We start from the raw sequence: 11,845 nt of genomic DNA on the forward strand, positions 1-11,845 counted from the left end.
CCCATTTTATAGTTCCCAACCAAACCCTATCAGGACGGGTGGAGTCAATGTCCTGAAAGAGGATGGAACCTGGCTCCAAGCTCAGAGTCCTGGAGAAGCAGAGAATTGTGGGGCCACGCCCCCTTATGCAGACAGCCAATCAGAACTTGAGGTACTGGTTTCTCCATTGTGAAGAAGTGGCCTTTTAACATTTGGAGGCCAGGGATGCTGGAGTCTCAAGTTTAACCTAGGGGAGGTATAGTGGGTTTGGTTCTCTGTTTTCAAGACACTCAGGATCTGTCTTCGGGTGGAAGATCATGCCCCCAAAACGCGCCCCACCCGCTAAAGATGCCCCACTCGATAAAGACGTGCCCCCCGCTAAAGACGCCCCGCCTGCTGGAGCCCCGCCTGCTGCAGACGCCCCACAGAAGCCACTAGAGGAAAGACAGACACCTGAAGAACTGGCATTTTATGCCCCGAATTACATGTGTTTGACCATCCTGGCCGTAATTGTTTTCCCTCCCCTTGGATTAATAGCTATATTCTTCAGTCACAAGGTAAAACAATGCCTTTGCCATGCCCATCCTGCCCTCTACTGCCCCTTGCACCTGTTTCTGCCCTGGGACCTGGGTAGGTTTTCCCTCAGTGACCTTTGGTCCCCAGCCCTTCCCCAAGGGTGTCACAAGGTTCAACTCAGAAACCCACACCTAAAGCTCCCATCCCTACAGACTCAGCAGGCCAACAAGAACAGCGAATGGGAAGATGCTTACATCAACTCAAGCCGAACTGGTTGGCTGGATGTATTTGCCATACTCATTGGTTTAGGCCTCATTTATGCCTACACCCTACTTATATGAAGTCCAGGCCAAGTACTCCATGAGTCCACCTCAAATAGGACTTACCCACCAAGACCCTAACCATCCAAATCAGCCATCATGCAAGAAACCAACAGCTAACACGTCTTCTAGCCAGAAAACCTATCAGCCAAGGAACTCAACATCCAAGCAACCCACTAGCCCAGGGACATCGTGCTACCTCATCCTCTTGGCCACTGGAGCCATCTTCATCCACCTTGAGGGTCCTCACTTTCATGCCCTAGATGTGCTTAGCCCCATGATACTGGCCTGCTCTTTCAGAAAAAAAAATAAAATAAAATAAAAAGGAAGGGAATGTTCCAGCTTCTCATGTGTGTGGGTGTATTTGTTTCTAAGGCAGTGTCTGTATTTCACTGGAACTATGTGTTGCCTATCCCTGCTTCTTCTAGACAAACAGAACCCTCCTCCAGCTTTTGAGATCCAAAAGTCAAATTGTCAAGGGAAGAGTGGAAAGACCTCAAGAAATAAACAATAGATTTGGTGGAAGAGCTGATGGAGATCACCCCTCCTCCAATCCTGAAAGGAATAGAAGTAGAGAAAGAGAGATTGTATGCAAGTCCCTGAGGCTTGCATCTTGGGAAGGGGTGTGGGAAGTGGTGTGGTGTCAAAGATCCCAGATACTATTTGTATTACCTTTTCACAACTAAGTCCTGTAAAGGCTGCAAGGTCACAAAGAAAATATGCTGCATGGTAGGGAGGTCTAGGAAGAAATGGCCCTAGATAGCCAAGTAGGGTAGCCCATGTCTCAGTTTGGTGAGAAGGAGGTGGGTTTTACAGAAATGCAAAGTACCAGGGTGGGAGTAACTAGCAGAGGGGAGCCAGGGATAACACAGGAGCCATCCAGAGTGAAGGAAAACAGAGATCTAGGCTGACACCACGGATGACAAACACTGAGCGTTTCCTACTGGTATCCTAACTTCATGAACAACTCCAAGTTCAGATCAGAAACCCTAGACTTAGCAGAATTAAATTGCCACAATGAAGGAGAATGGGGATTATCAATAGAAAGAGCTGTGGAAAAGACTGCTAACTCTACCAAGGCTCATCTTTTCCTCCTGGGAGCACTACTAAGCCACATTTCCTAGGTTCCCCTGTTTGGCCATGAGACTGTCTTTGGCTCTATGGAATCGCTCCTATCAGAAGTGATGTGTGCCACAAACAGCCCTCGCTTTGAAACATCTCCCATGGGCACTTTCCTCCACATGCTTCTTCCCCTAGCTGACTGGCCAAGTGACACCATGGTGCTTTGAAGGCCACAAATCATAAAGAGGAAGAACTCCCGTCAGCCTTCATTTCTGAACAACTGCAGGAACAGTCTCTGTTTCCCCAACTGCCCCCCTGGTTGAGCAGGAAATATATATTGTGCCATCATGTATCTGGCCTATCTATTTCATAATTCAATCCACCCTAACTAGTGAAGATGAGGGAAAATAGAGTTACATTTCTCGGACATCTGGGGTTGCTACTTGAAATCATGCCCAACAGACAGACCCATTTTGTTGGGCAGTTTATAAGGAAATAACAAAGAGTGAAGGAAACAACAAAGGTCTTAGTCCATAGTTAACCTTAATCTTAACTGTCATGATGCTGTATCTGTGTCCTCCAAGATCCTGGGTATCTGTGTGAATTACATGTGCTTATGGGACAATGCTCCATGTTACGGGCATGTCTGGAGAGGGGATTAGTTCTGGATGTCTGCTTTGTTGGTAGGTCTAGAAAGTCAGTTATGGGGCGCCTGGGTGGCTCAGTCGGTTAAGCCTCTGACTTCGGCTCAGCTCATGATCTCACAGTTTATGAGTTTGAGCCCTGCATCAGGTTCTGTGCTGACAGCTCAGAGCCTGGAGCCTGCTTCTGATTCTCTGTCTCCCTCTTTCTCTGCCCCTCTCCTGCTCATGCTGTCTCTTTCTGTCTCTCAATAATAAATGAATCTTTTTAAAAAATTAAAAAAAATAGAAGGTCAGTCATGCCTGTCCCTCCCCAGAGAAGCCCAGAAAGCTGGACCTGTCCCACTCAGCTGCAAAGCCATGTGGAATCAGAATGGACCATGTCAGCGTGAACAGCCAGGTCCAAAAAAGTCACACTGTGTTACAAGACTTGGAAAGCCAGCCAATCGTCCCCATTCCAGCTCTCTTAATCCCCCTAACCTGTATTCCACTCTCAGGCATTTATCTGGTATTTGCTATCAGGTAAATATAAAACAAACAAAATGTATAGTCTTGCAGCTTGAAACATCATCAGTTTATAATGACACATGCAGATTTAACAATTCTATCCACTCTTCTCTCTCTCCACTATCTCCCACAGAATGAGATCACAATTTTTAACTCAATTTACAGGCTTTTCATTTCATTATGCCTGTATAAGTATACTCCATTACTAGACTGTTCTGGTGGTTACATACTCTTGCTAAACTAATATTTGAACTCAGCAGCCAACCAACCCATTTGCCTGCAATCCTTCAGATTTTTCTCCCTTTCCTTTTTTGTTCCCTCCTCTTCCTCTACCTTCTTCTCTTCCACATTCTGCCCCTCCTGCCCCTCCTTCTCCTCCTGATCCTCTTCATCTTCCCTTGTTTTTGTTTTACTTCCTCAGTTATCTGTGTGCCCCTACACTGATCATTCCCAAACTCTCCCGAAGAATTCTATCACTGCTTTCAACAGAATTTCCCCCATGGTCAAGTAGGGCAGGTGATTTTTCAATTCTCTTTCTCCCTTGGATCATTAAACCTGTTTATTTATTTGCTTGGGATTTCTTTATTTACACAATGTTCACAAAAATACATTCTCAAGTAATACAAACAGTATGGAAGAGCTCATTTTATGGCTGGCTGTGGTATCATTTTCCCCTCTCAAAGGTAACTGCTGTCCATTTATTTGTTGTAACTCTTCCTAGTTACTGTTCTGTGCATTTCCATGTGCATTTGTGTCCACACACATTGACATTACACTGTTTTTCTGCTTACCGCTAGGTCTTGATGATCTTTTCCTATTAGTATTGAAGATCTCCAACACTCAATGCCCTGTACTCCACTTTTGATTTATCCCTCTCTGTCTTCTTCTGGCCCAAGGATACATTCCCATGTTCTCAGACCTGCCTTTTCTCTCTCAATGATAGCTCGTGGATTCTAGCACTTGGCATGAACCTGTAGGTCCATCTTCCTCCTGGGAGGATAAGGATATCCTGAGCAGGGTAAGAGGGAGAGTATCAATAGAACAAACAGCTGCTGGAGAGCAAGTTCTGTTCTATACCGTGAACTAGTTTTACAAATTTTATTTCCGGCCACTAAAAACTTAACGAACTTTAGGACACTCACACTGTACATTATTACCGTGTCCTATGACTGTGATTCTTACTCTCTCACAGCTTTCAATTCTGATGACCCATTTATTGTATCACTCTTATAACAATACTTAAGCTGATGTCCTTATTTTATAGAAGAAACATGTCCTTTTGAATTTTCTTTGCTGTTTTTTGTACTTATTTATGTATTTATATTTTAGAGAGAGAGAGCATGCACACAAGCAGGGGAGAGGGGCAGAAGGAGAGAGATAGAGAGAGAATCTTAAGCAGGCTCCATGGAGCCTGATGCAGGGCTCAGTCCCATTACCCTGAGATCATGACCTGAGCTCAAATCAAAAGTCAGACACCCAACCAACTGAGCCACCTAAGCACCCCTGAATTTTCTTTGTTAAGTTAGAAGAAGATTACTAGCATGAAACCCATGGATATGTAAATTAAAAGAAGAAAAATAATACTTCCCACCCAATAACCCATGATAGAGCTAGATTTCTTATTGAAATGAAGAGTTTGAGAATCTGAGTCTCATCGAAATCAAGAGTATACTGGGTCTCTAATTTTAAAAATATTTTTATTGGGGTGCATAAGAGTGTACAAATCATATGTGCATACCAATAAGCTTCCACACACTTTCACAAAACGCACACTTATGTAACCTGCTCCTGAAACAGGGTACAGACCAGAAGACTCCTGTACCCTCTTCCAGTCACTTCCCACAAAAGATAACCCCCCCCTACCCTGCTCTCCCTTTTTATAAGTCACCGCCCGGTGGGCCATGTCAAGGAAGGCCACGTTTACTAAGAGGACTTCCTGTTGATGGATATCTAGGTTATTCCCACCTTTTGGCTGCCACAAGCCATTGTGCAAAGAACGCCCTGAGCACGCTTCTCTGTTCACGTGAGCAAGCTTTCTCCAGAATAGAGTCCAAGAAGCAGGACTGCAGGGTTCAAGTACGAAGGGCTTTGTACGCTTTGATAGCTAATACCCTGCTGACTTCTGCAAAGTCTTCATCCAATCACACACCTAATCCCAGTGTTGGAAAAAAATATCCTTTGTCCTCTTGTTAGCACATGATATCATCAATCCTATGAAATTCTGTGAATTCGATGAGTGGGAAGTGATAGCTCCTTATTGCTTTAATTTACATTCCTCTGATAACTAGTGAATTTGAGTACTGCTAAGGACTGAATTGTATGGCCCCCAAAATTGATATATTTTAATTAAATTTTTTTAATTTTAATTTCAGCATAGTTAGCATAAATGTTATATTAGTTTCAGGTGTACAATACAGTGATTCAACAATTTTATACATTACTCAGTGCTCATCATGGTAAGTACATTCATAATCCCCATCACCTATTTCTCCCATACCCCCACCCACTTCCCCTCTGGCAACCATCAATTTGTTCTCCATAGCCAAGAGTCTGTTTCTTGGTTTGTCTCTCTTTTTTTTCCTTTGCTCATTCATGGGCAATTGAGTTGTTTCCATAATTTGACTATTATAAGTAATGCTGCAATAAACATAGGGGTGCATGTGTCCCTTTGAATTAGTGTTTTTGTATTTTGGAGGTAAATTCCTAGGAGTGTGATTTCTGGCTCATGGGGTAGTTCTACAAAACTGATATACTAAAACCTTAGCTCCCAATGTAACCGTGTTTGAAGATAGCTGACAATATTGTATTAAGAATATAAAAAGTGCACCAAAACCAAATATTTTAAAAAATCCAATTAGAAAGTGTACAAAAGCATGCCCATTCTTCTACCAAAGTACACAGATGGCAAGTAAACACATAAGAAGATGTTAAACTTCATTAGACATCAAGGTAACACAAGTTAAAGCCACAATGAGATGTCACTGCAAATCTGCCAGAACTGCTAAGATTTACAAAAAGTAGCGGTAACATCAAATACTAGCAAGGGTGCAGAGAAACCTGATCCCTGATACATTTCTGGTGGCAACATAAGATGGTACATCTAGTCTAGAAAACAATTTAACAGTTACTTATAAAACTAAGTATGCAACCCAAGAATTGAGTTGTTGGATATTTATATCTGAGAAATGAAACTTACATTCACATACAAATGAATTCTCACCTGTACATAGTTTTTTTTTAATTTATTTTTGATACAGAGAGAGACAGAGCATGAGAGGGGGAGGGGCAGAGAGAGAAGGAGACACAGAACCGGAAGCAGGCTCCAGGCTCTGAGCTAGCTGTCAGCACAGAGCCTGACACGGGGCTTGAACCCACGAACGTGAGATCTGACCTGAGCCAAAGTCGGAGGCTTAACCGACTGAGCCACCCAGGCGCCCCTCTCACCTGTGCATAAATGTTTATAGAAGTGTGGGGCTTGAACTGACCTTGAGATCAAGACCTGAGCTGAGATCAAGAGTTGGACACTTAACTGGCTGAGCCACCCAGGTGCTACTCATAGATGTTTTCTTCATAACAGACTACATAACTACATAACTGGAAACAACCCAATGTCCATCAATAGGTGAATTTATATACAATGTGGCATTTCCATACAAATAAATATTAAGCAGTAATAAACAGGAAAGAATTATTGACATACACAACAACATGGATAAATCTCATGGTAATTATGTTGTGTGAAAAGAAAACAGAAAAGAGAGCATATATTATGATTCCATTTATGTAAAAATTCTAGAAAATGTAAATTAATCTACAATTACAGAAAAATGGAGGAGTGGTTTCCTGGGGATGGTAGGGGGTAGGGGGACAGAGAGTACTGGAGGGAAAAAAGATTTCAAAGAGGCTTGAGGAAACTTTTGGGGGTTATGGAGGTTATCTCGACTGTGGTCATGGTTTCACAGGTGTTTGCATGCATCCATCAAAACTTATCAAACTGCACGCTTAAATACACGTGGCCTGAAACCCGGCCACAGTCCTGATGACTTCTTGTCTATGGCTGTTTCTATGCTACAGCAGCAGAGTCGAGCAGTTGCAACAGAGATGATGCGTGTGCTCTCATCACTTTGCACTGCTGCTTGGCACTCTACAAACACTCATGATGCAGTTAAAAGTCAAAAGAGTTTCAAGTGCCACACATATCCACTTGTTTTTGTTTTCCTTAACAGTGCATACCTATCACGTCAGAACCAAAAAAGGAGAGGGAGGAAAACGGGCTTTGAATGTCACGCTTTTAAGTGTGCATTATTGTTATTGAAATATATGGTAAACACTGTGTTTATTATACAATGACACTGTAACTGTGTTAAAAGAATGCTATACATATTGACATTACCAGAATAAGCACACTATGCAATATTTCTGACCCGCTGGAAAGAAAGGTTCAGGAAAATCAGAACCAAGCGGGCCCAAGATGGCGGAGAACTAGGGAGCTCCGTACTGTTTCGCCAGCCCACATCTCTAAAACCAGGAAGGACTGAAGCCAGAAGACACTGAACTGCAAGAGTCTAGGAGGAAAAGAGACAGAGTCTGCTAAGAAGACAGCCTCGTAGCTTTTCTGTCTCTCTGCCTGGTTCAACTCTGCTTCCTCCTCACCCCTGTCACTTCTCTCTTTGTATATGCTCTTCCATCTGCACCACCTCCACCCTGCTCTTTATTTGTAGCTGGGGTTTCTGGTTTTACGCTTTTAGACTGTCCTTTGTCTTTTGTTGTTTTTGTCTCCTCCACCTTCCGGATTTTTTTCTTCTTTTCCCTTATGGTTTGCTTGTTTGTTTGACTTGTCTGTGCACTTGCGTGCTTTTGTTCCCTGTGTATTTGTCTGTTTTCCTTTTCAGGGCTACCTCAAGAAACAAGCCAAAATACACATGGTGGAGAGTCCCAAATTTCAATACTAGTAGGGAAATAAAATAACCAAAGGCACAACAAGACAGACCAAGGGACACCATCAAAAGAACACTTCCTGAACGGACAGGCCCTGGACAGTCAGTGAGCCTCCCTTCGTACAGCAATACTCACAGGTGCCGAGTGCATAACAAGCGTTTAAAACTGACAAGAGACAGAAAGCTAGCCAAAATGAAAAAACGGAAAAACTCTCCTCTAAAAAATTCCAGGAAGAAGTCACAGCTACAGAATTGCTCAAAACAGATATAAGCAACATAAATAAGCCAGAATTTAGAAGAATTATCATAAAATTAATCGCTTGGCTTGAAAAAGGCATGGAAGACATTAGAGCAACTATTTCTACAAAAACTATGAACCTTAAAAATAGTTGTGATGAATTTAAAAATGCTATAAATGAGGTACATAATAAAATGGTACATAATCTGCACAGATTGAAGAGGTAGAGAGGGGAATAGGTGAATTAGAAGACACAATTATAGACAAAGAGGAAGCCAAGAAAAAGAGAGATAAACCGAACCAGGAATACAAAAGGAGAATTCAAGAACTGAGTGATACAGTCAAAGAGAACAATACCCGTATCATAGGAATTCCTGAAGAAGAAGAAGAAAGACAGAAAGGTGCTGAAGGGGTACTTGAACAAATTATAACCAAGAACTTCCCCAATCTGGGGAAGGAAATAGACATTGAAATCCAAGAGGCACAGAAAACTTCTTTCAGACGTAACTTGAATCGACCTTTGGCATAACATATCATAGTGAAACTGGCAAAATATAAGGATAAAGAGAGAGTTCTGAAAGCAGCTAGGACTAAAAGGGCCCTAACATACAAAGGGAAACCTATCAGAGTGGTTACAGACCTATCTACTGAAACTTGGCAGGCCAGGAAGGAAAGGCAGGAAATCTTCAATGTGATGAACAGGAAAAATATGCAGCCAAGAATCCTTTATCCAGCAAGTCTGTCATTCAAAATAGAAGGAGAGATAAAGGTTTTCCCAAATAAACAAAAATTGAAAGAATTCATCACCACCAAACCAGCCCTACAAGAAATTCTAAGAGGGACTCTACGAGGAAAATGTTGCAAGGAATGCAAGGTACCAGAGACACAACTACAAGCATGAACACTACAGAGAACACAATGACTCTAAACCCATATTTTTCAATAATAACACTGAATGTAAAGGGACTAAATGCTCCACTCAAAAGACATAGGGTAGCAGAATGGATAAAAGAACAAAATTCATCTATTTGCTGTCCACAAGAGACTCATTTTAGACCTGAAGACACCTTCAGATTGAAAGTAAGGGGATGGAAAAATATCTATCATGCAACTGGAAGTCAAAAGACAGCCAGAGTAGCCATACTTATATCGAACAAACTGGACTTCAAAGTAAAGGCAATAACAAGAGATGAAGAAGGGTATTATATAATAATTACAGGGTCTGTCCATCAGGAAGAGCTAACAATTATAAACATCAATGCACCGAATTTGGAAGCACCCAAACACATAAAACAGTTACACAAACAGAAACCATCTTATTGATAAAAATGTGCTAATTGCAGGGGATTTTAATATTCCACTTATAGCAATGGATAGATCAAATAGACAGAAAATCACTAAGGAAACAATGGACCTGAACGAGACATTGGAACAGATAGAATTGATAGATATATTTAGAATTCTACATCCTGAGGCTAGGGAATTCACTTTCTTTTCAAATGCACATGGTACATTCTCCAAGAGAGACAATATACTGGGTCATAAAGCAGCCCTCAATAAATACAAAAGAATTGAGATCATACCATGCACACTTTCAGATCACAATGCTATGAAACTTGAAATCAATCACAGGAAAAAGTCTAGAAAACCTCCAAAAACATGGAGGTTAAAGACCACCCTACTAAAGAATGATTAGGCCAATCAGGCAATTAGAGAATAAATTTAAAAATATATGGAAACAAATTAAAATGAAAATACAACAATCCAAACACTTTGGGATGCAGCAAAGGCAGTCCTAAGAGGAAAGTATATTGCAATCCAGGCCTATTTCAAGAAACTAGAAAAAGAGAAAATTCAAAATCTAACAGAACACTTAAAGGAACTAGAAGAAGAGTGCCAAGAGCACCCCAAACCAAGCAGAAGAAGAAAAATAATAAAGATCAGGGCAGAAATAAATAATATAGAATTAAAAAAAACAGTTGAACAGAGCAATGAAACCAAGAGCTGGTTTTTTGAAAGAATAAACAAAATTGATAAACCTCTAGCCAGGCTTCTCAAAAAGAAAAGAGAGGGGGAAAAAAGAAAAAGAAAAGAGAAAGCACCCAAATGGACAAAATCACGAATGAAAATGGATCTATTACAACCAATCCCTCAGAAATACAAGCAACTATCAGGAAATACTATGAAAAGTTATATGTCAACAAACTGGACAACCTAGAAGAAATGGGCAAATTCATAAACACACATGCATTACCAAAATTCAAATGGGAAGAGATAGAAAACCTGAACAGACCCATAACCAGTGAAGAAATTGAATCAGTTATCAAAAATCTTCCAACGAACAAGAGCCCTGGGCCAGATGGCTTCCCTGGGGAATTCTACCAGACATTTAAAGCAGAGTTAATATCCAGTCTTCTCAAGCTATTTCAAAAAATAGAAATAGAAGGAAAACTTCCAGAATCACTCAACGAAGCCAGCATCACTTTGATTCCCAAACCAGACAGAGACTCAACAAAAAAAGAGAACTACAAGCCAATATCCTTGATGAATACAGATGCAAAAATCTTTAACAAGATACTAGCCAATTTATTTCAACAGCATATAAAAAGAATTATCCACCATGATCAAGTGGGATTCATTCCTGGGATACAGAACTGGTTCAATAATTGCAAATCAGTCAATGTGATATATCACATTAACAAAAGGAAAGATAAGAACCATATGATCCTGTCAATAGATGCAGAAAAAGCATTTGACAAAATACAGCATCCTTTCTTAATAAAAACCCTCGAGAAAGTCGGGATAGAAGGAACTTACTTAAATATCATAAAAGCCACTTATGAAAAGCCCACAGCTAATATCATCCCCAATGGGGAAAAATTTGAGAACCTTCCCCCTGAGATCAGGAACACAACAGGGATGTCCACTCTCACCACTGTTGTTTAATATAGTGCCGGAAGTCCTAGCATCAGCAAGCAGACAATAAAAGGAAATAAAAGGCATCAGAATTGGCAAAGATGAAGTCAAACTTTCACTTTTTGCAGATGACATGATACTCTACATGGAAAACCCGACCAACTCCACTAGCCTACTAGAACTGATCCATGAATTCAGCAAAGTTACTGGGTACAAAATCAAAGTACAGAAATCAGTTGCATTTTATACACCAATAATGAAGCAACAGAAAGAGAAATCAAGAAACTGATCCCATTCACAATTGCACAAAACCCATAAAATACCTAGGAATAAAGCTAACCAAAGATGTAAAAGACCTGTACGATGAAAATTATAGAAACTTATGAAAGAAACAGAAGAAGACACAAAGAAATGGAAAAACATCCCATGCTCATGGATCAGAAGAATAAATTGTTAAAATGTCATTATTCCCCAAAGCAATCTACCATTCAATGCAATCCCAATCAAAACTGCACCAGCATTCTTCGCAAAGCTGTAACAGACTATCCTAAAATTCATATGGAACCACAAAAGATCCTGAATAGCCAAAGTAATATTGAAAAAGAAAACCAAAATGGGAGGCATCACAATCCCAGACTTTAGCCTCTACTACAAAGCTGTCATCACCAAGAAAGTATGGTATTGGCACAAAAACAGACACATAGACCAATGGGATAGAATAGAGAACTC

At 40.8% G+C, this 11,845-nt stretch overlaps 2 long non-coding RNA genes across 2 annotated transcripts in view; one reads left to right on the plus strand and one right to left on the minus strand.

The window, feature by feature from the left end:
• LOC115280873 overlaps nucleotides 1-11,845 on the minus strand; it is a 45,817-nt gene that overhangs the window by 18,015 nt on the left and 15,957 nt on the right. The gene's annotated exons all lie outside the window — the stretch shown is intronic.
• LOC115280866 lies at nucleotides 159-1,160 on the plus strand. The gene is made up of 2 exons (XR_003903973.1): nucleotides 159-536; nucleotides 708-1,160. It is a non-coding gene; the product is annotated as an uncharacterized LOC115280866 (long non-coding RNA).

This window comes from Suricata suricatta, chromosome 16, assembly GCF_006229205.1.
Source record: "Suricata suricatta isolate VVHF042 chromosome 16, meerkat_22Aug2017_6uvM2_HiC, whole genome shotgun sequence".
NCBI lineage: Eukaryota > Metazoa > Chordata > Mammalia > Carnivora > Herpestidae > Suricata > Suricata suricatta.